The following is a 22,677-nucleotide window of genomic DNA, read 5'->3' on the forward strand; positions in this document are numbered from 1 at the left end:
TTCATGGCCAAGTTCATGCAAACTCCCCCTTCCCCTGCCACACAATGCCTCATGTATGGATCTGCATAGACATAAGGCTTATCATCAAGAGGGTGGACATGAGGAAGAAGCCACAAGACCCTGGACACCATTTGGACAGTGAATTGTAGAGTTTTGAATCTTTGGGGCAAGTCTGGAGAAGGGAAGCCTGGGCTCAGGGTGGGAGTGGCTCCATGGACTATTCACCCCTGGGTGAAGGGAAATGCAGAGGGAAGAATCAAAACAGGACTTCTAAAAGCATTTGGGGCTCAGGGCAGGGGCTTGAGTTCTTTGGGTATAAGGATACTGCATCTTTGCCTCTCAGTTATTCTGGCCTAAACCTATTTAGGCTTCTCATTCAACCCTTTCCTTCTTTCTTATGTATCCATGCCTGTCCAACATGGAAGTTTTGAAAGTTGACACAACACCTCATGGATGTGGCCAACAACCTATGTGAGAAAATGCTTCCGACCATACAAAACACCAAGAAAAAACAAAAAAAGAATAATAATTCTGGGTAATGTGCTGGGACAAAGAAAACCCTGTTACATTGCCATCTCCTTCTTTCAGTATCCTTTCTGTGAATTATTCCCCTACTTTTTTTTTTTTTTTAAAGCAGAGCCTCATGCATTCTGTTCCTAAAAACATGGTACAAGCACAGCTGTGGGACTTGGAAGCAAAAACTTGAAGGGAATGGTGATAGGCCTCCAGTCAGGAGCTGGGCGCAGGGTGTTGGAAACTCCCAAAATCAAAGCATCTTCATGATTCTGGAAGTAATGACCGATATTCCCCTGTGTGTTCCCAGTCAGCATGAATCTGTGTGATATAATAATGTTTCTCCATCTGCTTTTATTCTCATGAGTGTGTAGACCTACAGAGTGGACATGTCTTGTCCTTCTTGTTGAATTCTAGAGCAGAACATTTTTGAGGCTGGGATTCCTGGGTCATGTTTTCTCTCCAAGTATAGTCAACTCTTTGTTTTAGGCAGCAAAGTTTATTTTTTCTTTATTTCCATGGAAAACACATCTCAAAGACCTATATATTCTCATTCATCACCCAACCGAATTACTCTACAGTTAGAATTTTCTAAGAAAATAAAAGTTAACTAAATTATTAGCCTAAACCAAGCACACATTGGAAAGAATATCTTATTTTTCTAATAGAATCACATATTACATTCTAAAAATCACTAGTTAGCTTTTGGATTAAAAAATAATAAGATAATGCAATTTATGGACATTATGGTTACCATGACTTTTAAGAATACTAAACAAGAGTTGACTGTATTAAATAGAAAGGTTTTTTTGGTTTTTTTTTTAAATATGACAACAAAATTCCTTTCTGCTTTTCAGCCTAAAATGTATCAAATTTTTCAGTTGTTTAACTGTCTGTGATATTTCTGGGTATTAGTGTCTGCTTGTGATTTTATAGTGAATGAAAGTGTTACTATTCAGTGAAATAAAAATAGATGTATATATAGGATGATTGACCAATACAGTTCCTATAATTTCTCTCTCCTGCCTATCTGTTTCCTAGCTGTAGTAGACAGTCTTTGAGTGAATATCAAGTCAATTCCATGATCATATGAGCTGTGAGAACAGTGCTACTTCATGCTCTTATTGCCTACAAACTTCCCCTTGCCATCCTGAAGAGATGGAACTGATTTAATGTATCCGCTTCCGTTAATTCTGCACTGGTAAAAATATGAATGCTTTTTAGCATCTAGGTGCCAAGACTTGAAATCTGAGGACCAGTTGATGCTGATTATGTAAGCTAGGGCAAACCCTTTGAACAGGCTCCATGCCCACACACACAAAGTGAACAAGACAGGAACATACCATGCCTGCTGTGTTCAGATTCATCGAACTGGCTACTCAGCTGCTGGCTTCTCCAGAAAATGGTGGTGAGCCCAGCAAGGTGACACGTAGGATTATGTATTTCTTTTCAGTTCTCAAAATATTTTAATGCACAAAGACATACTCACATGGTCCTATACAGAAGCATAAAGACTTGATTTTGTAAAATTAAATGATTTTCATAGCTAAAAATAAAAGATAAGGACAGATTTAGAGTAAAAGCTTTTGCCTGCTTAGTGCCTATTTTCAAAACAGCTTCTTAAAGACACTAAAACAAGGCAATGCGGTGGTCACTACAGCAAGCTCTGAAGCATGACACAAGTTCCATGCTCATTATGGAAAATAATGCTAAGGAATTGGCGAGACAGCCAAGAAATTATAAATAGGAGTCCTGTTTCTTGAAAAATAAGATAAATTTTGGGATGCATCCACAAAGAAGGAGTCCAATTCTCCTTCCTAGAGTGTAAGGGAGAATATCAAATTCAAAACATTTGTTTCATGGTCAATGAAACTGAACTCCAGAATGGGGAAGAGAGATGTTCAGGGTCACACAGCTGGTCACCGTGAGAGCCAGAGATAGAGCCAAGGCTCCTGAAGCTTAGTGCAGGATTCTTCTACATGCCTGCCTATCATTTCATGCAAGAGCATCAAAATCTTAGAAAGGAAGGATCTTTGCCAAGAATCCTTGAGGTGACTGTTCCACCCCGGTCTGGCCCTCTCTGGAGACCCTTAAGCAGTTTAGCAAAGACATTTCTGGCTCCTTTGCAAGCCAGGTTTAGCTCATTCTACCCCTGGGAACTCAGCACAGACATGGAGGATGGGAGGGTTTAGGGGGAAAGAAAATGCTTAGATGTGTTCATAGCTGCTCTTTCTCTAAGATACCTAGTTGTGGGTCCCTAGGAATATCAAAGAAAGATACTAAACAGCTGTGTGCCTTAGGGAGCAGAGGAAAGGGATGCAGAAGCCATGCTTGGTGGCATGTCTAGACTGGCAGGCAGGCCCTATGTGCCAGGGTTCAGAGGCTTCAGATGCCAAGTTACCTCCTGCCCCTGCCATTGAGGATAAGCGAGGCGGGGGAGATTTTTGGATGATGTAGAACTTCAACTGGACAAGTGAGAACTAGAAGCAAAAACGAAAGCATTCACTTGGGAAGAGAAATGTTTCTTTTTTGTGCTCCTAGAATCTGGAGTTGCTTTTCACCAGGGAAGGATTTCTTATACAATGATGGATTGTCGTCCCTGAAGAGGTGACCCAAACCCCCAAACACACAACTAAATAAGGGTTATCTGAGCCTCACCTGAGAGTGGGTTTTGCTAAGAGGAGAAAGGGGGGAAGAGAGAGAAACTGGCCTTAGGAAGCAGACCTGTATGATGGGGTGAGGGAAGCATCCATCTCCAGAGGGAAACAAGAGAAGGGGTGTACAGAGGAGGTTACTCAAAACAAGAGTGGCTGCAGGATCATTGGACTGAGCTGTATATGTCATAGGACTCCTCGGTCTAAGTCTTCACCCAGCCTCCTAGCCCTTTATACAGAAGAGGAGGTCGAGTCTCAATGCAGAGTGGTTTTTTGAGGTCACGCAGGCATTGAATGGTGGGCAGAGATCTGAAGCTAGGCAGCTTGACTCCAGAGCTTGTCACTCTGCTACAGCCTTTAAGTGATTTTTCTGGGCCTTCCTTGAACTTTTTTTATTTTTTGGGGTATCAAGGATTGAAACTAGGGGTGCTCTACCACGGAGCCTCTTCCCCAATCCTTTTTATTTTTTAATTCTGAAACATGGTTTTGCTAAGTTGCTTAGGGTCTTGCTAAGTTCCTACAGCTGACCTCTCCAATTTGCAATCCTTCTGCCTAAGCCTCTGAAGTTGCTGGAATTACAGGCATGCACCATCCTGCCTAGCCTTCCTTGGACTTTCTAGCAAACTAAATACATATTCCAATCAATAAATGGTAAGTCAGCTCCTAAATTAACCATATTTTCTCCAAACCAGTATAGCACAACTCCCTCTTTCTCTTTTTCTTTTTTGGGAAGTTTTATTTGCCCTCAATACATGCCCCTAGTGCAGATGTCCTTAACTTACCTCTGAGTTCCTCGGGGTTTTTTTTTTTTTTTTTTTTTTTTGGCATTTAGTGATGTTTCTAGCCCCTTTTTAAAATAATATTTTCAAATTTATATAATAAAATACATAGAGCTACAAAAGAAATCAATTGTATTGAAATTCAGTTATCAAAATATTTTGAAAGTTTGTGATAAAATTACATAAATATTTATTTCTATTATATCTCTTTATAGTACATCTTTAATGCCTTAAGTAAGATTCAACATCAAGGCTATTAGCTACCATAGTTTTTTTTTTTTTTTTTTTGCTGGGGTGGGGAGGTTCTGGGGATTGAACTCAGGGGCATTTGACCACTGAGCCACATCCCCAGCCCTATTTTGTATTTTATTTAGAGACAGGTTCTCACTGAGTTGCTTAGTGCCTTGCTTTTGCTGAGGTTGGCTTTGAACTCGTGATTCTCCTTCCTCAGCCTCCCAAGGGCTAGGATTACAGGCGGGCGACACTGTGCCCAGCTACTACCGTGATTTTGAGGTAACAGTGAATGTGAATGATACCTTGAGATTGTTCACCAAACTGTAATGTGATGTGATTCCTCTGGGCAATGGTCTCAGGGACTGCTAGGCCTAGAGTGGTTGTTGCCTACTCTATAATGGCAGAAAATGCTAGAGTTCAACTATGGGTTAGTGAGAAGAATGATACTTTTTTCTCCCCCATCCAAGTTCATGTCCTTCTGAACTGCTTCAGAACACCTGCCTCAGAGAGAGGCCCAGACAAGCACACTGGGGTGGGCACTGCTAGAGATGGAGACTACAGGAAGGAGGAGGTACACAGATTTAAGTGGAATTAAACTGAAAGATCTTCATGGGACACTTTTCTTTGAGGAAACCTCAGTGGGCCTATGGTTCCCCAACTTTCTATTCCTGTGCCCTCTTTCTGATCTACGTGGCAAAGACTCATCTGAGCAGCCTGGAAAACTCTTCTTGTAACAAGGATTCCAGAACTCTCTCACATAGGTATTTAACAACTTGTAGGTTATGAAACAGCTCTCTCTCTCTTTTTAAACAGGCCCCTATAGGAATTTTGTGACTTATTTATGGAGGTCATAACTTATAAATCTATAGATTCTGGTTTTAAGTAATATAAGGGGTAAGCATATCCTGCTAAAAGAATTCAATAGATGAGGATTCTTCTCATATCAAACCATGATTCTGTTCTAGAAGATCCAGTGATCAATCAATTTGCAAGATTAGACTGGGTCACCTACCTTCTTACCTTGAGAGAATTCCTCTGCTAATAAGGATAGAAGTGGATTGCAGACTAGCTGCCTTAACACTTTCCTTCCTTCAGTAATTGGAATCCTTGGAAGGGAGGAGAAATTGAAAGGATAAAATTTATAGAAAAGATTAGTATAACCATTTGAGAAATAGAAGAAGAAAGAGAAACCAGGAGTGGAAAGGGAGGCAGAATATTAAAAAAAAAAAAAAAAAAAAGAATGAATTTAGAGTGCCTGGGAAATTTAGCTTTCTTCCACTACTCAGTATCCTCTTTTTCTTAGTGAAAGAATCATGTTTTTAGTTCAGAGTAAAGATTTTATTTCCCGGGCTCCTTTTCTGCTAAGGATGTTCCTGTGACCACGTATCTACTGGTAAAACCTAAGAGGTTTTAAGTAAAGAAAGCATGTTCCTTTACTTCCCCACCAAGAAGAGAAGTTCCTTTCTCTTTATCTTCTAAAATCCTGTAGTTTGAGATAAAAGATGTATTAGTAGGAGCTCTAGCAGCCATCTTGGATAATGAAAATAAGTTTTGCACCATAGTGATGGTAGACAAGAGGGTGGGAAGGAAAATGAGCCACTCTGTGGTATCCAAACCAACACTGGACTTCTCTGGACAATCTCTGGACTTCTCTTAAGTGAGATAAAAACAAATTTCCATTTTGTTTAAATCATTTTTTGAGGAGTTCTTTTTCTAGATGCCACTCTAGGGAAAATGTCTTAATTAAATGTTAAGGCTTAGACACCGTTAGTTCTAACTACATTTTGTCTTTCACACAATTTTCAACCAGAGTTACATTGTCACACCACATGAGTGGGATATCAGTGTTCTCCAGAATATTAGTACCTTAATAAAAATCCAATCTGAACAATTGTATATTAATTGTTACCACACCTATGAGGAGTGTGTATGTATATATGTGTATGAATGTGTGTGTGTGTGTATATATATATTTTAACCTGATCTCCAGGTGCATCTCCTTATCTCCTTTATCATGGGAATACTTTTCTTTTGAAGGATAGAGATTACCTAACTGTTATTTTTTGGCTTTTGTGATATGGGATCTAATAATGTACTATACTATAAAACTATATTATTAATTCTAGTTAATCAAATGCTTTGTACTGTAATGAGTAATTTACAAGCATGATTTTATTTAATCCACATAACCCTATGAGATTGGTGGTAATGGTGTGCCTGAAGGTAACTTGTCTAGTAAGTGGTTACCTTAGAGTTCCAAACCAGGTCGTTTTGATTTTAGAACATGAGGTTACTAGGATATAGTGTTTGTAAATTTCTAGGTTTTCTTCCACTTTTTATTTAAAGACACAAGGCCAAGGAGTGGAAAGGATACCTTTGAATGACATCAAGTTGGAAACACCCTATCTGGTCTTTCTTTTATTCTACCAGTGTACAGAGGAGTATTTGAGGATGAAGGTCCCATGGTGGAAATTCAATCTAAGTACACAATTTTTTTCTGTTTGTTTTTTTCTCTTGTCTCAAAGGCTAAAAGGCAGTAGGTAAGACAGATGGTTCCAGGGAGCTGTCAGCTTCCACATACCAATAATTAGAAAAGACCCCAAACTGGTCACCTAAATGGGAGCTCAGAGGCTCTGAATAGTAGAGAAGTGTGCACCTGAGGCTGTTTCAGACTGAGTTCTCTGAAACGTTTCCAGAATGCTAAAATGAATAGATGGTTTGTAGGGAATACTTTTTGCAACCCAGAGTCAGAGCAGTTACAATATGAAGCATTAAAATTATTCCTATAGTTTTTTGGACCTTTTTATTTAGGAAGTGGGCCAACCAAAGACTTCCATGAATTTCCAGGAAGAACATTTTGAACATCAAAAAATAGTAAACAATCTTACTGGACAAAAAAATAATTGACTACTGGGTGTGGTGACATATGCCCATAATCCCAGAGAATCAGGAGGCTGAGACAGTAGGATGGCAAGATCAAGGCCAGCCTAATCAACTTAGCAAGAACCTCCACATCTTAGTGCGAACCTGTCTCAAAAAATAAAAAGGGCTGTGACTGTCACTCAGTATAAAGTGGGTGCAATCCCCAGTACCAAAAGAAAAAAAAATAGTGACAAGTTAATAAGTCCATTTTTTAGTTGAAGAGCATTGAAAAGTTGGGGACAGAGAAGGTGTTCTTCTTTGGCATATACACAGCAACCTGTGAAATCCCTGAATTAGAAGAGGCATTTGAATGTTAGTGTCATTAGTTTTAGGATTTACCAAGAAAAATATGTTTAAAAATTCAAAATAGTAGTTTGCAAAACAAACTGTCCTTCATTCCAAGTGGTCCTTCCAACATTTAAAAGAACTTTTGACCACAAGGAGAAGGTTGGGTTTTCAGATAAAATGTTTTCACAAGTCAATCAGTGTTTACATGACAACGCATCACCAAACCAAGTAGGTACGCCATCGCCATTCCCACCTCATGCTCAATAAAAGCTAGTGATACCACATTTGTTTACATCTCACCCGCCCATCACACGGCAGACCTATCAATGCATGATCCTCCTTCCAAGTATTACTGGCCTCCTCCATGAAAATCTAGGTTTAACAGATGTCTTCTTGGTCCTTGTTATCACTGAGACAGGTCGTTCACTTTCTCAGGCTCCAAAAACTGTTACTGGATTCTGTGGGCTGTGCCCCTTACTAGCTGACCTGGATGATAGGGGTTTTTCTGCCTCTTTCAAAGTCTCCCAATGCAAGAAGAGAGGGGAAAAAAAAAATCCTCCTTCTTTCAGTCTAAGACCACACTGCATGCATTTGTTTTGGCAGAATTCCCTAATCTTTTCCACATTCGTGGTAGTTTGCTAATCTTTCTCGAAACTTGAACATATTCAATCTTTAATGAGTAGGAAGTCCACTCAGGTAGGCTTGTGCCCAGGAAGCCTAAACTTTCATCTAACATGAGATAAGGAGCAGCTGGCCCTAATGAGGGACCTTGGTAATATGAGCTTCAGTGAGTAAAATATACACTTATCTACTCAAAGTAAACCTGTTTTTAGGAATTATTCACAGTCCAATTTGGGGTATATCTGTGATGGGGGGAAGGGTTTCCTTCTGCAAGGACACAGTATCACCAAGGATCTAACCAATTACAATAAGAAAGTCAAATCAATCTTTTTGGGGGGGTGGGGTACTGGGGATTGAACTCAGGAGCACTCGACCACTGAGCCACATCCCCTGCTTTATTTTGTATTTTATTTAGAGACAGGGTCTCACTGAGTTGCTTAGTGCCGTGTTTTTTTGCCAAGGCTGGCTTTGAACTCACGATCCTCCTGCCTCAGTCTTCAGAACCTCTGGGATTACAGGCATGCACCACCACACCTGGCCTCAAATCAATCTTGATCTGAAGAATCGGCATTCAAGTAATAGTATTTTCCCCATGAACAATGAACAGTTAGTGGGTATTTTATATATATATTATATATTATATATATACACACACACACATACACACACATACACACACATGTACATACATGCATACACATAAATATAATTTACTTTATATTTTATGATTGAGAGCTCCTCTCAACTCCCCTAATTTCCTGATAAATTATTGTTCTGAAACTGAATTTCCTCGTGCTGAGAGTGGAAACTAAGGAAATGGCCCTAAAGTTTGGGCAGGTGCCAGCAAGAGTTGAAAAACTGGAATTGTAACATATTTTCTGGCTAGCACAGCATGGCAAAATGTATATATGAGGATTTCTTGGCTTTTGTTCCTATAAATTGGAATGTTCCTATAGGACAAGGAGATAAATTAGCTACCTACCCTGTTTTAGTCAAACTAAGATTAAATTAAATTTTCCTTTTTATATTGTTTTCTCCTATTTCTGATGTGGGTGGGTGACTCAATTCAATCTGTTGAAACCAGCAGGGCCTGTGGCTTAGGGTTAGCAGAATCAATAATGGCCTTAGGATATCTAGTTCCTAACACCTGGAACCTGTGAATCTTGCCTTCATGGATATGATTAAGTCAAGGATACTGAGGTCGTGAGTTGGGAAGATGATCCAATGGGCCTGCAGGTATATAGAAGGGTTCCTGAAGGTAGAAGGCAGGGCTAGATTTGGTGACAGAGAGGAGGTGGTGATATTGACAGGTGACAGACAGACATGAGTGGTGGGAACATGAGGCTGGGGAAAGGACCTATAGACTGGACCCATTGTACTGACCCCCACGTGCTTTCACTTTTGAGGAGCAGCTCTTCCTGGCGTAAGTTGACAAGGTATGTTACTTTTCTCAGAAAATCACCTGTTATCTGCAAGATTTCAGGGGGTGACTTTTGTGACCCTTATGCAGACCAGATTCTACAACTCAGGGAGAGAAGAATAATTCCCTCCCAACAATAAAATCAGTAAGAACAGGTTCCAATCAGAGCTAGTCAGTATGGTCCAAAGTAATCTGGAGCTGTCATGGCAGTGGGGACTTGAAAGTCTGACATCATTGTATTTTCAGTCAAAAGTCAAGAAGTGAACCTGAACGGAACTCTCTGGAAACTTCTCTGGAACCCCCCCAATAAAACTGGAGTGTTCCTTTTCTGTCTGACAGGACCCACTCCCTTGAGAGTGTCTTCCTTTTCCCTTTTTAAATCTCTTCTAATAAACAAATGCCTGTAACTCTGAGTAACATGTTGAAATCTTTCTGGCCTGTTTGCAAAAACTGGGCAGAAGGAAGGCCTTCACTGATGCTTTAGTTTCCTGGAAGGCCCCAGCAGAGATTGGAGTGGTACACTTTGAAAATGTAGAAAGTGGTCACAAACCAAGGCCATCCTTGGTTCTCCTCTCGGAGCCTTCTGAGGGAACCAGCCCAGCCAACATCTTGACTTCAGTCCTGTGAAGCTGTACGTCTGATCTCCACAAGTATCCAAAGACTCCAAACTCTCCTTAGGGTTGCTATCTTGGAGCCCACTTGGGAGACTTTAAGTTTCTAAGTCCCCCCCTCCTCCCGCCCAGATCTGCTTGCAGAATCAGCTGGTAGGCTTTGCTACCTCTCAGTTCCTGGCTTTTGACTCTGGCCTCCTGCTGTTGCTGGATTGCAGTTGGATTCCAATTGCCAACATTGCACTGTCATGCTGAAGACACCTGCCAAGTCCTTCCTTGGGGGACAAGGCATTGTGGAGAGTGAGGTTATGATTTGTGGTAAGATGAGATATTTGGCTTACCACTGGATTTCTCCTTGTTCTCTTGACATCCCCCATGACAATGAAGATGTTCCAGAAGAGCTGACAGTCTAAATGTTCCTTTCAGAAAAAACTTCCTTCATGGGTTAAAAAAAACCTATGCCCAGAACTTGGAGCTGAGAGAAATCCGAATAGTTTTGAAAAAACAGATCAGCATTGCTGGATCTTTCCTTCCCCAGAGCATTCTCTTTAAGCCCTTGGTCAGAAATTACTTTCCTGGAGATTTTAGCTCATTTGGAACTAAGCATGCTGTCTCCTGTTGGGTTGCCCCAGAGGGAGAATTATATTCATGCAAACCCCAAGCAGGGGCACCTGCTGGCTTGTTGACATGCTTAGTCAATACAATGCTGTGTTGTGTCCCTTCTGTGCTTGAAGCTCTCCCAGAAGAGAGCTATCTCTAGGGCTCAGAGAAGAAATGTCAGAGCATACCATTAAGACCAGATATTATATTTGTCAGTATTCCCATCTGGGTCTATGGGTATAACAAAAATAAAACCAATTTCTTTTGTTTTGTGAAAACTTTTACTTTTATTATTTCACAGATTAAAAAATTAGGAATTCTATTAAAACAGTCATTGCAGCTGGTATTATTGGTTTTCCCATCCAACACTACTCATTCATTATTTCTTTAACAACTATTTATTTAATGCTTACTATGTATTAAGACCACATAGGTGTTGGAAATTCGGTAATGAATAAGATAAGTTAGTCTTCATGAAACTTATGGTTTAGGTCAATCAATCAAACACAAAAACCGAATACATTCATAAACATGTAACTTCTGATAGTGATAATCTCTATGAAGAAAGAAGAGAAGAATAAATTGCTAGGAAGTGACAATTGAAGGAATGAGATAGAGAGGAGTTGGAGGTGGTTTAGATAGAGAGGTCAGGAGCAGCTTAGTTTCTGGAGGTTGAGATGAAGAAGCCAGCCCTGCAAAGACCTGGGAGATCTTTCTAACAGTAGGACTTACTAGAGCCCTGGGGGCAGGCGATGCTTTGTGAAGTAAAGAACAGCAAGAGGCTAGTATACCTGGAGTAAGGAGAAAATGGGCATGAGAGGAGGCCGCACCCAAGGTCACCCAGGACCTCACAGGCCGTGGTGAAGAGTGTAAAAAATTTTTTCCCTCATATGAGAGGAATGGATTGGAGTATTTAAATCAAGGAATTGACTTGGCTGTAAATAATCGCTTAAAACTAAGCATTATTGCAATAAGAACAGGGAGTGTGGGAGAATGGCCCAAGTTTGGAAGCTGGGAGAAAGGTTAGGAGGCTGACTTGCGCTATTGCTGGAAGACTTCTATCCCATTGAGTTTTCCACTTATGTTTCCCTATTTTTAATTGCAATGAGTCCTTAAATTTACTGAATATTCCATTTTCACAGCATTTTTCTTATTTCTTAAGTATGATTTCTTCCTTTATCTTAGTACAACTTTTTGATATACTGCTTTCTCCAAATTGTCTCTATGGTTAACAGGTATGTTCTATTTAATTATTTATTATTTTTTCAAAGCTGAGCAGTTAAAATCATAGTCTCAAGGTAGATTGCCTGGTGGCCAAATGCTCTTCCCAGTTTTTCACTCTGAGTCTTACAGCCTCAGGAGATCTGATCTGATAAAGCTGAACAGATTTTGTGTAAGTGTGTGTGTGTGTATGTGTGATCTTAATGTTCAAGAGCAAATAGTCCACTCTGACTTCCAATAGGCCACTGCAGCCCTAGAGAGCTCATGATGTTGTGATTCTTCATCTTTTCCAGATCCTCATCCAAGAAGCTGTCATCTCTACTGGGAGAACATCTAGACTTTTTAATTTTCCCTCACAGGAGGCTAACATCTGGTGGAGGCTCTTCCTTCTAATAAATTAATTCTCACATGGTGAAATTCCTGTGAATTTTTGAGTAACACGGTGGATAGTTCTTCTTGGGAAAACCTCAACTAAACTATGAGATTACAAAGTAGTGTGATGAAATATACGGGATGAGTTGGAGGAAATGACATCAATGACAACCTAAGGATCAAGTAATGCTAATTAAGAGGAAAAGATGGGTGCTATTGTGGGACAGATCGAGAGAAAGTATTAGGGAGGTTTTATCTTCCTTAAGTTTTTATGATATTTAGTTGTGAATATCTTAACTATGAAAGAGAAAGAAATGTTTGCAATAGTATGTGTCAGAAGCTTAACTCTTGATTTTGCGGCAATTCAAAACAATAGATGGCTACAAAGCTTGACCCTGGTTAATCCGGGTAGATGATAAACTGTAAGAAAACAACTCTCTACTGGATCTGCCCCTCCATTTAAGCAATTTTTATTGAGACTCCTTAAACTCAGATTCTACCCTTGTTAGCCAGTCTAGTATGGATACTTCCAGTTAAAAACACTTCCATTGAACAGCATTTCTGTAGAAATTTTCAGGCCATATTCAAGACCATATTCAAACTGAAAGAAAATATTACTTAATCAAAAGATTCTGTTTCATAGAAAAGGAGGTTTTGCCCTAGAAATTTGCTTAACATTGCAGAAACAATTGGTAGTAGACTTTTAGAAAAATTTTATTCCCTTTCAGACAAGATTGCAATGGAGGGTCAAAGTCCTTAATTCATGCAATCTTTCAACAAATATTTACTACAAGCCTACTGCTTGGCAGGCAATGCTCTAACCCCTTGAGATCTAGGGTAAACAATCACACAAAGCTTTACTTTATCATAGAGTTTATATTTTGGTGGGGGTAGGGACCTTTTCTTTCCAAATACATATTTGAAGAAAGGCATGCATTCATGAATGGATATTTATACATAGCTTCCAATATAACTGAAACAAACAAGTAAATGAATATATAATGTAGAACATGAAGAAAAACAAAAAGACTGGCATCAATCAGGAATAATAATTATTTTAGGTTGATGGTCAGGGAAATTTTCTTTGAAAAGGTGACACATGAACAGGCATCTTAATATTACAGTGCAGCCAGGTGCACACCTGTAATCCCAGAGACTCAGGAGGTTGAGACAGGAGGATCACAAGTTCAAAGCCAGCCTCAGAAACTTATTGAGGCATTGTCTCAAAGTAAAAACTAAAAAGGGCTTGGAGTATGGCTCAGTGGTTAAGCACACCTGGGTTCAAACTCCAGGACTTGTACACATTTCTGACAAGCTTTTGAATTCAGAATATTTAAAGAATCCCTGAAAATTATCAACAAAAATAAAATTGGAGATTTCAAAAAATAAAATATACTGAAAGCTAATTCCCAACCAACTGGAATGTTTAAAATTGAAAAGCAACAACAACAACAACAACAAAATAGTGGCAATACTACACATCAACAAGAATGTGGAGACCGCAACTCTCACACATTGCTAGGAGAAATACAGAACTCCTCTCATTAAATGCTGACTTCTATGTTTCTTTTTTATGATTTCCAATGGAAATGATTTCCCCTAAATGCGTCCAACATCCCATCCAGGTCACCGAACATGTATGAGCACCACCCTGTGCATATGTGTTTTGTCCTTACCCCACCACACACAGGAAAGTACATCTTAGTTTCTGTGTATAGGCTGGAAAATCTGAAACTTCATTTAACACATAATTAAAATTATGGTAGCAAATCTGAAGTAAAGCTCAATGTGACTACATTACCCTTCACTATTTAGTCTATCTTCTCTCTTTCAACCTATATTGTAATATCTTTCTGTACCTGCAGAAACTAGTTAGTATTTTAGTTCCTGTACTACAATGAGGCATAATAATTGGGCTTGGTCACTTTCATGTAAAACTCACATAAATGGTAGGAAATAAATTAGTTAGACAAAGTTATATATACTCAATATTATATATGCTATATAATAATATATATCACTCATTTATTCCAAAACATTTTTGAGCTCTTATTTTTTTTACTTATTTCATAAAAACCCAGGCTTTTGGAAGAAAGATCACATATCCATTTATCTCTTAGTTACTGGGCAGAACAGAAATCACTAATTAGGAGAAATTAAAAAATTTTATACACAAATTCAACATTGTAATTGCAGTGGAAATTATCATCTCATTCTAAATAAGGAAACAAGTTAATTTTGTCGGAAATATGTCTGGTATGAAAATTAAGTGCTTATCAATAACATTCCCAGGAAGCCATTTCTACCCAAAGAGTTGTTTGCTTTATTTACTGCATCCCCTGCTGACTTCAAAGTTTAGGAACTTTAGATTATAGAAATTCCTTTATCCCCAAAGAGTTGCAATGCCCTTCTTCAACAGGAAAGGAACTGAGAAATTACCTTGTCCAATCCCCTCATTTTATGAAGTCTTATGCAAAGACCACACAGATGGTAGAGATTTGGGATAAAAATCTGGTCTTTGAATCTCTTGGTCATTGTTCTTTACTAGAAGATAAATAATGGGTGTGGCTTGTTGTGAGGGTTGTGTGGGGAAAGAGTGTCAGTTCTGGGCAGAGTAGACTAATCTCAGAACTTTCTAGAGGCCCTGTTCCTGGGAAAACAAACTGTGTATCTTCTTCCCACCTGCCATCCACCACAGCCTCCTTGTGCAGGTTTACGTCAGAGATGGCCACTGGGGACTAAGCGCTCTAGAGAAAATACAGTTCAGAAATTCCTTTCATAGGAGAGGAAATGAAACCAGAGGGGTTAGGCAATCTTCACCTTCCTCCTGTTGAAAGAGGCAAACAGTCTCAGAAGCTTGGCTCTGATGCAATTGGTATTGAATATTGCATTTAATCGTGGTCTCTGGGCTGTGGGCCTTATTGTCATGAGCCTCTCGTTTTGCTGACTGATAAAGCAGAAAAACAGAGAAGTAGTGTAGTGTGATGAGAAAGTGCCAGCAGGAAATGAGTGCCATTACCACCCATGGCTCCCAGCTTCTCTTTGTAAGGCTTCTCTGGAAATCTTGCTTTGCTGGTCTCATTTTGAGTAGTTTTGCAGGGCTTCATTTAAATCATGCTTACTTGCATTAAATTTCATGATGAAGAGTGAATCCTTAACTGGACTAGAACAAAGCCTGTGGTTACTTTGTGCCTCTGCACTGTCTCCATTGTCTGGGGCCTGAACCTATCCCGGTAAGAGTGAGGCTAGAGTGAGAGGGGAACAGGCCATGGTTCAGATGAAATAATGTAGTATGTGCCCCAAACACAGACAGCATTCAGGGGTGGTCAGCTCCCGGAATTGTTGCAATAGTCTTAGGGAATAAAATACAGCATATCCTTTGGTTCAAAGGTGACATAAAATCTTATAGTGAATAATCAATTTCATGAGTTAATGTTTTAGTTTGATCTTTACACTTGCTATTTAACCCATCAAGTCCCAAGTTTTCAATTCTTTGAATATTTCCACAACACCGGGGTATTAAAATAGGTTAATATTTGTTGTTCAATTTGAGTTTTTATAGGTGTTTTACATCTGCAGCAATGAAACAAAATGGGTTAAAATCTGAATATTGCATGTTAACCCCAAAGAGATACTTGATCATTTGTAAGTGTGTTTAGGAGTAGAACTTGTCTGGACTTTTGTTTGTCTACAATGAAAAAGCCTTTGTGGTCTTGTATCCCAGCACACAGCGCTTACTGGCTGACTGTCAAGAACATGTGCTTCTCTCCTGCAGATGGAGGGGTGGATGAAGTGCTGGGCAGGGGACCATGTTTTCCCAGGACTGGGCTCCAGGTTCTGCTGTGCAGGGAAAGGTTTACTCATCGTACTGAGACCCCAAGGGTTAGAGTGTTTGGGGAGAGAATTCAGTTCTCCAATGTCACAGGTTTTTGCATTTGGAGAAGGTCTCTAATCATCAGGTGCTCAGCTGGGTAGGAAGCTTTCCAGGAAGTGCACTGCTAAGGGAAATGTTCCCTTTGCATGGGGACTGTGAAACTTTAGCAAGGCTCTAACCAATGGGAGTAAATTAATACGTTGACTTCCTGACAACAGCTGGGGCAGGAGGGCCATACTCTCCATTTTCACAGGAACCTAGTCTGGAAAATTCCTATCCAGGTGAGGATGATTGCTTTGAGCAGTTACATAAATATACTACCAAATTTGAAGGGCAGAAAGCAAAATGATAAAAGAGGCTAGAGTCTCCCTGGGGTCATCAGTATGGATGAGTCAGGCCACTCAAGGACTTGGACAACTTGCTCTGCGATTTCATGTTAGTTCTTATACTTCCAAGAATTCTCTTGCTCTTGCTTAAGGCTTTCATCGACATGGTCTTTTCTGGTAGAAAGAGCCTGCTCAAGTGGCTCTAATAGAGTCCATGGACATCTGTCACTGTCAACCTCAGAAAATTCTACCCTAAGCTTTTATTGTTTTTCTTTTTTCAGTGAAGTCTCTTACCCAGATATGAAAGCAGTAGACATGTTTCCTTCCTATCAAACACAGACACACACACACACACACACACACACACACTTACACACACAGACATACATCCCTTGATTCTTTCCAAGAGGTCTTATTGTCCTTGTATGATATAGACAAAATAAAATAGGCATAAGTACTCTTAATCACTGACTCTTCCCCTTGCCCATAGTAACATTGTGGAAAATGGACCATTGTTGACATGGTATTTTCCTTTGATCATATGACCCTCCCTACCCTCCTTATCCCTCCGCTACTCTTCTCCCTAAAGGTTATTTTTATCACTATGAGGTCTAGTTTGTTAGAGAATGGGAGAAATGTTAGCTAGAGAAATTGATAAAAAAAATACAATAAATCTAGGAATGAGATAAAAGAGCCTGGTAGGATGGGTTTCAGGAAGTTTTAGGTTGAGAGTTGAGGATAGGAGGGAGAACTTTCCCAGGGAGTAACTTCCATTCAATATGGAAGATACTGAGAAGAAAGACCTGAGAAAAAGATGCTTAAGATATCTCACTATAGGTTTAGAAGGTGGATCCATGAAACCTATTCACATTACCTCGAATTGTTTCTCATGGCTCTGATTGCCTGACAGTTTTTCTTTAAATCAGGAGACATTAATTTAGAGTTTGGGCCATGGGATGGAGGCACTTATATTCATGTTCTTCAAACAGTGAAAACATAGTGAAGCCATCTTTGCACCATATGTAGGAAACCTGCCTGCAGAGAGAAGCAGCGTTTCTCCCAATAAACCATTTTAGGTGTGGCCGGTGCCAGTGTGTACTGACTTCACCTCATTCCCCAAACTTATTTTCTTGGGATGTGGGTAAATTATTTATTTTTGTTGCTCCCCTCTGCTGCAAGAACACTATCTTCAATTCTTGCTGATAATGCTAAATGTATAAGGGCAGTCCCTTTCCAGGAACTACTCTCTATCATTGCTTCTGATATCCCCTCTCCTGGTCATGCTCCAAAGATGGCTGGAAGCATAGTCATTCACTCAGCTCCTAAAGTTGGTTGTCTTCCAGCAGCCTGCCCAGCAGCTGTTCAGATCAAAGAAAAAAGAAGGTAGAATGGAGTATATGGAATGGTAGAGGGATGTGCACTATGGAGTGTAACACTGAGTCCAAGCTGATACATGACAGAGACAGCACATATAGAGCCATTGGCAGAAAATCCCAAGAGGATTTTCTGAGGATTTTACAAGAATCATCAGGAAGGCTTGAAGACTTTGGATTTCAAGGTTGTGGAATTGGGAGTTTTAAATTAACTTTGCATATATTCCCCGGACAACTGATATTGGATTTTCATTTAAAATAAGTTTTTTTTTTTCAGGATATACTTGGAGATAAAGCTTTAGAATTCAAGTATCCCTGAAGGAGATGACTCATTGGCATAAAAGCACACTAAAGTATAAAGATCTGATGTCATTCAAAAGTACATGTAGGAAGGGAATAGGAAGCTGAAGTAGAAGAAGAGAGAAAGAGAAGAGATACTGGTATGGGAGGGAACGTGGGAAGAAGGAGGATGTATCTACACTGGGCTAATTAAAATGGCCACATGTATAAGAAGAAGTGGTATAATCAAATGACAAACAAGCATTCATTTTTCTGTATTGCTGTAAAAATTGTCAATTTAATGTAGAAAATTCAAAAGGGTCTCAAATTCTGTTCCCAAATCTCAGTGGCATGAAATAATATCTACACATCACTTTTTAAAAATGCCTTTAAAAATCAGGTATGAGAACCTGATATTTTGTGATTACAGTACATAATTCAGAAGTTGAATTTTCACTTTTAAGTGTCTTTGATGCTTATTTTTTCATTGTTAATATGAGATCCATCAAGAATGAACATGTTTTTGTTGTTAAAATGTTTTTAATTTTCTCTTCAGCTTCACTAAATTGCTTCCAAAAAAATGATTTCTTAGTTGAATTATTTGACCTTTTCTGTTCTTGAGATTGGACACGTGCCTCTTCACCATCTCACCACTCCTGAGGATAAAACCTTATAAATGTCAATTAAAATGCAGTGATTCCAATAGCATTATGAACATCCAAAAGCTGCTTTGCATTTTTCTAAGTTCCTTTGGGGAAAAGCACCTCTGCTAATGAAAAACACATTTTCAGTATGGAAATTGCAACTGAAGGTGCAGCCTCCTGTGAAGAGTTCAGCCATATTTGGTTAATTGATGAAGAGATTTGACAGATTGCTGTTTGTACTGGGGGCAGAAGAATCATCTGACTGGTGCTACAGCCTCTATCTGCATCTTGCTGGGGTTCAGACAAAAGTGGGTATTTCTTGTAAACTGGTGGGATGGCCTGAAAGAAACCTGCGATGGGAGGTCATAGCTTGAGGGAAGAAGAAGCCACACATAAGGAATTTGAACCAGTACTAAAGATGCAGTTCCCTGTGGAAGAGGGACATAATGGCTATTGCTGAAATCTACCCTTTGCTTAGATGCCCAAATGACTTGGGGAAAGGGAAAGGATTGAAGAGAAAACAGGAAATTCAAGCAATCCTGCTTTGGGACCCCTCATCCAGCATACAACACAACATGAAGGGAACCATTCTCTTTTGATGGTTCTTTAGAACAATGCACAGTCTGGTGCCCCATGCCTACTACTTGCAGCATAGCAGCCCAGCACAGCAGTACTGGATGAGCTGCACTGAGAAGGGGCAGAATCTGTTTTGCAGAGTGATGGTGACTACAAGTCAGGAAACTACTGTGCAGTGGAGATTTGAAGCAAAACCCTGGTGCTCAGCCAATGGCAGTGCTCATTAAGCCATGCAGACATGTGAGAGTGCACACAGCCCATGGGGACAACCAGAAATACATAGGGTAGAGGAACAGTGTAGGCAGATCAGAGCCAGGTTATTTGTTTTCTAATTATCATTTAACTGCAATTAATAATATAATGCTTAGAGCTAAAATGTGAAGTATAAATGACATTAAAATTATGAATAGAATTGAAATATGTGTTTTAGGATATTGTTTACTGACTTTTATTTTAGGTAGCAGGACAACTTGATTGAAGTCCATGGAATCCAGGATCTAATAATGATAAAAGATGACCTTTGTCTGACCAAGATCAGGGATATAGCCTAGAGTCTTGTAACCATTCCTTTTTTTTTTTTAAAGTGTAAATAGTGCCCTGGCCAGTGAGAACTCATCTCTTAGTTGCTGAACTGACAAAGCAAGGTCTCTTGTCTTGCCAGGAATAGGTTTGATTTACAGACCTCAGGACTATGGGTGTGGTGTGCTACACAGGTCATTTAGCACAGTGCCCTGTCTTCCTTGCCTTCATGCACAATGCATAACTGTAAGCAGGTCAAATGTTGTGATCCTTCTGCTACTGGTGGCTGTGTGGTTGTGGCTTACCACAAAGAGAATGCAATGACACTAGCAAAACCCTTAAGAAAACATGAGAAAACCCAGGATCAGAAAGCAACAAGGCCTTTGGAAACTCAGATGCTGAACATCTCTCTGAATTGCTACCACTGGCACCTGAGAATCTCTTAGGAGGATAGGAATTGTGAAGAAAGGGTAATGGGATTAAGTGAATTGAAGTTCTAGCCTTAAGAAGCAAGGTTATAGGGGCTGCAATGGTTTAGATGTGAGGTGTCCCGCAAAAGCTCATGTTTGAAATAGTACAAGAATTTTCAGAGGATTATGAGAGGTGTGACATAATCTGCGGATTAATTCACTGATATGGATTAACTGGGTAGTAACTGTAGATGGGTAGGGTGTGGCTGGAGGAAGTAGATTACTGGGGGTGTGACTTTGGGGCTTATATTTTTTCCTGGTGAGCAGAACTCTCTCTGCTTCCTGGTTGCTGTGTCTAGAGCTACTTTCCTCTGCCACACCCTTGTGCCATGATGTTCTGCCTCATCTTGGGCCCAGAGCTATGGAGTTGACTGACCATGCACTGAGCCTCTGAAACTGTGAACCTAAATAAACTTTTCCTTCTCAAAATTGTTCTTATCAGGTATTTTGGTCACAGTGATGAACAGCTGACTAAATGCAGGCATTTACATAACCAAGCATATTGAGGCAGGTTAGCAATTAGCTATTCTCCCCATTAGCTATTTCCCCCCAAAACCTCCCCTGCAAAATGGGTCTAAGTTTAAACTGGTAATGGGAATTTGCATTAAACATAAAATACAACTTCAGAGCTTGTGGGGAAGTAGACTCTTTCGGAATAAACATGCTTGGATCTCTTTATATCTTTGTGGGATGAAAAATCTGTATTTTAATGCAGATTCAACATTGGAAAAGCTCCACTTCCATTTTTGTCTTTTGGAACACTGGGCTCCTTGAGAAACTAAAGTCTGTTTTTCCTAGTTGTTATAAATCTGGCTTCCCTATCACCTCAAGTTTGGCAGGAAGTTGGTCCTCCAACACATGCAAAACCCAGTATCAAGTAGGAGGAAGGAGGACAAATGATTTTTCTGAAAGTCCAGCAGAGGGAGCTAAGAAACAAGATTTTTTTTTTCCCCTTGCTAAATATTTTCAACAGTAATGGATGTGGAAAAAGAGAAAACATTTCTCTCCCAGGTTATAATTTGAAACAGATTAAACCAAGATCTGAATATCCCTTATAATTTGGCAAGTGAATGTGCCTTTTTAATCAGTCCCACTTTGCCTCCCTGAGCCAGCCTTAGGTTACTTGTCCCTCAGGGTTAGAACAAATGAAACACAGACCAGCCAATGTGGACATCTGCCCTATGACCCTTCTTGGAGTGGAGACAAAGAAAGAGAGTCCAATTGAGTTTGGATTATAAGACTAAATGTTTAATATATTTCCCACCCCCCTAATAAGTTAAAGAATGACTTTCCCTAAGGTAATAAAGTTATCCTTTCTGAAAGATGCTTTATTGAGGAATATTATGACAAGCCCATCCATCTGATCCATACAGGAAACAGTCAATTACCTAAGACAGAATAGCATGAGGTTAATTTTATGTTAGGCAAATGGGTCAAATAGATAATTTGGAAATGAATAGGAGAATTGGCCATAGAAAGGAAGGGAAAATAATAATGCAACCTAGTGTTACAATTGTGAAGAGAAATGAAAGTGCCTTAAAAAAAAAAAAGACACACACTTGAATTCCAAAAGAACATTAAAAGAAAAGAAATTGATGAACAGAATCCATTAAGTTCCCAAGCAAATGGAATAATAACAATAATTTTGTGCTAATGGCAGAACTTCAGATTATTTCCTGAGTATTAAAGGGGAATGATGACCAGAATCTAATGGAACATAAGTATCATTTGAATCAGTTTCTATTCTTCAGATGATGAATGAAATAATGATTATGGGGTGAATTACGCTAAAAATAACAGTAGAGTTTTTATTTATTTACTCAGAGAGTGCTCTGCAATGGATCAGATTTGGCTTTTCTGGAGTCTTCCACAGATAAACTCCAGCCTAGGAGCTCTCGGAGTTTTTCCATCTAAAGGACATGGTCAGCTTCTGGTCTACAGTCACTTCCAGACCAGGTGGCTCTGGAATCTGATGGATCAACCCCACCCAAGCGTGCTTCTAGAAAGATGTCTCTGCAGCAGGTGAGTGACAACTCCTTCTTGGGAGGTCGGAGTACGCAGTCCTCTGACAATTTCAACGGACTGAAATGTTTGCTCCCTGATATAAACTTGTTGGCCTTTTCTAGTTCTTCTATCACTAGGAGTCAGCTGGGGACTGACTTGCCTCTTGAGATTTAGGTGAAAATGTTCAACTCTCTAATAACTGGGACTGTGAAAAGTAAACAACAAGATCTCGGCTATCTCTTTAGGGCTGACAAACTTTAGGTACTTTTTAAGCTTTCTCAGCCTCCTTGGCCTTCTGTTTCCTCCTGTGTCATCTGGGTTCATCTGATCTTGCCCTTGAAACTTGGCCTCTTTGGTTTCCATCGCAAAAAAAAAAA

This window comes from Marmota flaviventris, chromosome 14, assembly GCF_047511675.1.
Source record: "Marmota flaviventris isolate mMarFla1 chromosome 14, mMarFla1.hap1, whole genome shotgun sequence".
NCBI lineage: Eukaryota > Metazoa > Chordata > Mammalia > Rodentia > Sciuridae > Marmota > Marmota flaviventris.